The sequence below is a fragment of the Microtus ochrogaster genome, unplaced genomic scaffold, assembly GCF_000317375.1.
Source record: "Microtus ochrogaster isolate Prairie Vole_2 unplaced genomic scaffold, MicOch1.0 UNK21, whole genome shotgun sequence".
Taxonomy (NCBI): Eukaryota; Metazoa; Chordata; class Mammalia; order Rodentia; family Cricetidae; genus Microtus; species Microtus ochrogaster.
In genome coordinates, this window is record NW_004949119.1 from 3,142,608 (window position 1) to 3,148,042 (window position 5,435).

General features: G+C 46.4%; 1 pseudogene; it reads right to left on the bottom strand.

The window, feature by feature from the left end:
• Positions 1 to 4,225: 4,225 nt before the first annotated feature.
• LOC102001694 lies at positions 4,226 to 4,458 on the bottom strand (annotated as a pseudogene).
• Positions 4,459 to 5,435: the final 977 nt, after the last annotated feature.

Sequence of the window (5,435 nt, forward strand, 5' to 3'; positions counted from 1 at the left end):
CCTTCTTAGCCCAGCTGTGACCATTTGTCAGTACACAGCCCCTTGGTACTAAACACATTTGATGCTCCATAGCATCCTCAACAGCCTCTTTATTACTCCTTTTATTTTGTAAAGCTGAAGCTCTGAACCCTGGAATACCTACATCCTGCTCCCTCCTTTCCCCAGCTCCCAGCTACCATTCTACTCCTCTGTGTTTTGGCAATTCTAGAAACCTCAGAAAAGTAGACTATGCTATTATCTTTCCTTGAACAGCTTGGTGCACTTAAAGATCAGTATTCAGTCCACATGACGACATGCATTGTGATTCATTTTTAAAGGCTATATAATATTCTGATGTGTGTGTGTATGTGTGTGTGTGTGTGTGTGTGTATGTTTACTCATTCATCTGTTGACAGGTACTTGTGCTATTTCCACGTTTTAGCCACCATGAGTAGATTTTTAATTTTTAAGTTACATGTGTTTACTGTATATAGTGACATGTGTGCCATGGTATGTGTGTGGAAGTCACAGGTGTCCTTTGAGCCACCATGTGGGCCCCAAGGGTTCCATGAAGGCCACCAGGCTTGGCTGCAGGCAGCTTCCCTACTGAAACTCTTGCCAGCTCTGGTTGCGCTGCTGCTGGGACTTAATGTCCACTTGCTTTGGGGGCCTGGAGTCCCAGATGTAGGTCAGGAACTTGGCTTGTCTGGGGGTGGGGGTGGACACTTCTGCAGGTCCCTCCATGGGAACACTTCTGTGTGTCAGTTTGACCTTTCTCACACCATGGTGGCTGGGTTCTAGAAGTAAGTATCCCCAGAGAGCTCTTTGAATTCAGCCTTGGAAGTCATCTGGTGTCACTTCTGCCATGTCCTATTTGAACATGGTTAGCATCTCCATTAATGAGAACCAGCATGAAGACAGGCCCATTCCTTCTCATGGGGGAGAGGCAGGCAGGCTGTGCAAAGTGGACGTGTGTGGGCTGGGAGGAGGTTACATCGTCATAGTCTGAAATGTAACCAGTGATGTTGGAAAAATCCCCTGAGCACAGCTGTGGCAGGAAGTTGAGAGGGGCTCTTCACATCCACTGCACAGGGACAACTGAGGCCGCAGTGTCCCCGAGCTGAAAACATCCACTCAATGTAGGGGTTCATCTCCATGACATCCATCTAGTCTCTGCTTGAGTGTCTGCAATGACGTGGAGCTCAGTACTGTTTGAAGAGCTGGTTCTGGCTCTGTGTGGTTGGAATGTCAGGAAACCCTTAGGACGAGAGGAACGCTGACTTTCCTGTAAGATCTCTCCTGGCTCTGGGTCAGTTTCCCCTTGAGTAAGGATGAGCAAGGATGAAAGAAGACAGAAAGAAGCTGAGTACTAGCTGGGTCTGGAGGGTTCCCAGTCATCCCATGGGATGCCAGCTCACACTGGGCTCCTAGAATCCAGTCCAGATGCTGATGGAATTGGCCTCCCCATTCCTCAAAGGCCAGATGGCCACTCTTCAACACCTCTGTCTGTGTTATCGTTTCTCAGAATTCTCTGGACGTTCCTAGTCCTCAGCAGGGATTCTCTCTTGCCCTCAGTAAAAACTCTGATACACAGCAGGTTTGTTTGTTTTCCTTCCTTTTAGAGATAGTGTTAACCTATCAATTCAGATTGCTTGGGAACTTGCCACCTTCCTGCCTCAGCCTTCTGAGTACTAAATTTCAAACACGCACCATCATACTCCCTCTTCCCTCCTTGCCTGCCCCTGTCTGTTTATCTGCCTCTCTTTCCCTCTCTTCTCTCCCCCTTTCTCAGGACTGTTTAGTTATTTGTATGTATTATGTATTATGTTTGAGTGTTCTGCATGTACACCTACATGCCAGAAGAGGGTATCAGATTCTATTATAGATGGTTGTGAGTCACCACATGGTGGCTGGGAATTGAACCCAAGTCCTCTGGAAGAGCAGCTCTTAACCACTGAGCCACCTCTACTAGCCCTTCTCAGGATTCTTAAGATGACCCTGTTTGAATGTGATACTCCTGGATTCAGCATTTTATTATTATGTCTTTCAGAAGTGACATCATACAAGAGTGGAGCTTGCAATTAGCTGAAGCTCCCAGGTGTTTTCCACTTCCCTGCTGCACGAGGTTTCCTGTGTGACCCAGGGTTTTGTGATCAGAACAGCACTGTGGGTGAGGACAAAGATCCAGAGGGTCACTGGCCCCCGAAAAGAGCGTCTAAGATAAAATCTGGCTGCTGGGCATGCTCAGCTACTTGGGAAGCTGAGGCAGGAGAATCACTTGAACCTAGGAGTTTGAGACCAGCCTGAGAAGCACAGTGAACCCCTGTCTTGAGGATGGACGGGGAGTGTTTTCTGAAGAGTAGGCTCTGGTGCTATGTCTGAAGTAGAGGGAGGGTCAGCTTGTTGGGAAAGAATATTCTTGGTGTCACACAAAGAAACACCAGAATAAAGCAAAATTAAATAAACTGGTAAGGCTTTTTTTTTAATTAAAATTTTTTTTAATGTTTTACATTTTATTGGACTTTTATATATTGTATACAAATTTTGTATATTGATACAAATTTGAGATTAATTTTTAAAAACATACTGTACATAGATTTCTTTTTTTTTATTGAGAAAAAAAAATTTCCGCCTCCTCCCAGCCTCCCACTCCTCCCACTCTCCCCCCACTCCTCTCCCCCTCCCTCTCAAGTCTGAAGAGCAGTCAGGGTTCCCTGCCCTGTGGAAAGTCCAAAGTCCTCCCCCCTCCATCCTGGTCTAGGAAGGTGAACATCCAAACTGGCTAGGCCCCCACAAAGCCAGAACAAGAAGTAGGAGGACTCTCTGAATAAAAAATTTTTTAAATGGTGTGCCATGACCCAAACTTGGCTAGCAAGAAGCCCACATGTCGTATATTCATAAGGAGAAGCATGGTTGTTCCTCATTGGATGAGGTTCAATTTAATAATTTATTTCTGATTGGCTAATTTGGAAAGCAATGTGAAGGAAATGAAGGGAAGGGGCAAGGAGCGCTGGCCACTTGGGGGAGAAGTTCCAGGAATACAACAGGGCTTTGTGTAAATGCGATTTTTATGGTGGGGGAGATTAAAATATCTGCATAAAAGTTTTATAAGACTGGGGGCTGTTTAAAAGATTTGCATAAAAGTTTTATAAGCTAGAGGAGATTAAAGATTTGCATAAAAGTTTTACAAGGCATGGGATATTGGCCCTTGGTGGGTAGAAAAAAAAATCTTTTCTCACAAACTTGTGAGTGGCTTCTTGTTGGGATGGCATGGGGGGTGGGTCAGGTGGCTTTGTTCAGAGGCTGGAATGACCACCACTTATTCCGGCCTTTCTTGACTGGGAGGGGAAAAATGAGATTGAGAAGGGCCATTTTAGAGATTCTCAGCAATCTGTCACTCGGGCTAGATCTGGGAGCGTCTAGATGCAGGTGTGCAGGTGTGCAGACCAGGCAGGAATGGTGGAAGGTGGGCCTTACAGGAGAGGGCTGTGTGGAGCCTTCTCTACTCTGTGCTCCAGTGTTCTTATTTATGTTCAATTACAATGGAACTAAAAAAAGGAATCATTTATGAATGATAGAGGCATCCTCCTAAAACCAGCCTGGCCCCTAAACTCTTGTATGAAGACGTTCTCAGCTCACAAGGAAGAGAAATCAAACTAAATCCCTTTTCATCTGAGTAGGGAATGTTTTGGCTCGCCCTCTAGGAAGGGCTGGTATGAAGCAGGCTCCAGCACTGATGAAGACCAGAAGGTCACTGGGACCCATCTCCAGCGGGCTTTACTGTAGGCCTCATTTGTGCGAGTGTAGATGGGTTTCTTGCAGGCAGTAGCCATGGCACTGAAAGCTCTGGAAGGCATAGCCTTGCAACACTCCATTCCAAAGTCCTGAAGATGGGCTGAGGAGGCGCAGGGGCTGATGGAGTACCTGCCTAGAGTGCATGAAGTCCGGGCCTGGGGCTGGGTATGGTGATGTGTAGTTGGTTGGTTTCCCTCTTTACTCTTTGTTTATTCTTTTGGGGCCAGCTCCCAAATAAATCACATGGAATCTTATTCTTTCTTATGAATGCCCGACTTAATTTTGTCAGTTCTTTTTTTTTTTTTTGGAGGTGTGAGAACAAGGTTTAATGTACACCCATCAAGGCAGCCCAAGTGTCCATCTGCGCAGAGGCTCCCCGGGAGTTGCGGGACTTGGTCGTGTCCAGCTTCCTCAGCAGCCTTCGTGAGGCTGAGCTGTTCCTGAGACAGCAGGTGTGAGCCAGGGAGATCCTGAGTGTGATGGGGTTTTCCTAATCATCCTTCTTAAACTTGCTGTTGATGTAAGGTACCCAGTCCAGGATCAAACGCCAGTCTGTGGCCCACACCAGCCCCACGGCACCCACGGCACCCCACATGCTGGCAGTGGGGATCCAATTCTGGGCCAGTTCCTGATAGCGTGGGCCCAGAAACTTGCTCAGCATCGCTGCAGGGTCTCAGCACTCAGGGTCACTCTCTTCCTGCTGTCCTGGAGCGCTGCGCATGTGCCCAGTTCTTTGTTTTGTTTTGTTTTTGAGACAGGGTTTCTCAGTAGCTATGGAGCCAGTTCTGGAACTTGCTCTGTAGACCACGTGGCCTCAAACTTCCAAGTGCTGGAATTAAAGACGTGTACCACCACAGCCTGGCCAGTTTTTTTTTTTTTTTAAACTTAAATGATTCCACCTACCATTTGCCTCTGGTCTTTTACCTTTCTCTATTTCTGTAAATCTTTTCTTTCCTTTTTATTCCGTGTCTAGCTGTGTGGTCAGGTGGCTGGGCCCTTCTTTTTTCCTCCTTTGTCTTGTCAATCCACTCCTCCCAGATTCCTCTTCCTATTTATTCTCTCCACCTGCCAGCCCCACTATCCTTTCTACTTTTCTTCTTCCTTGCTGTTGGCTGTTCAGCTCTTTATTAGACCAATCCGGTGTTTTAGACAGGCAAAGTAACACAGCTTCACAGAGTTAAACAAATGCAACATAAAAGAATGCAGTGTATCTTTGCATCATTAAACAAATGTTCCACAGCATAAACAAATGTAACACATCTTCAAATAATATTCCACAACAGTGATAGGTACCTGTGATCTCAGCACTCTGGAGGTAGAGGTAGGAGAACCAGAGTTCAAGGTCAACACACCCCCATCAGAGTTTCTCTGTGTGACAGCCCTGGCTGTCCTGGAACTCACTTTGTAGACCAGGCTGGCCTTGAACTCACAGAGATTCAAGGACCTTTGCCCTCTGAGTGCCAGGCTTAAACCACCGAGGCCAGGCAAAGTCAATCTTGAACAAAAATACAGGAAACTTTGTCTCAAATAACAAAGACAAAACAAATACTTGAAAGTATTGAAAAGCGTGTCTCTCTGAATCAGTCTATAAAACTACAGGGCAGGCAGATCTCTGTGAGGCAGGTGGATCTCTGTGAGTTCGAGGCCAGCCTGGTCTACAA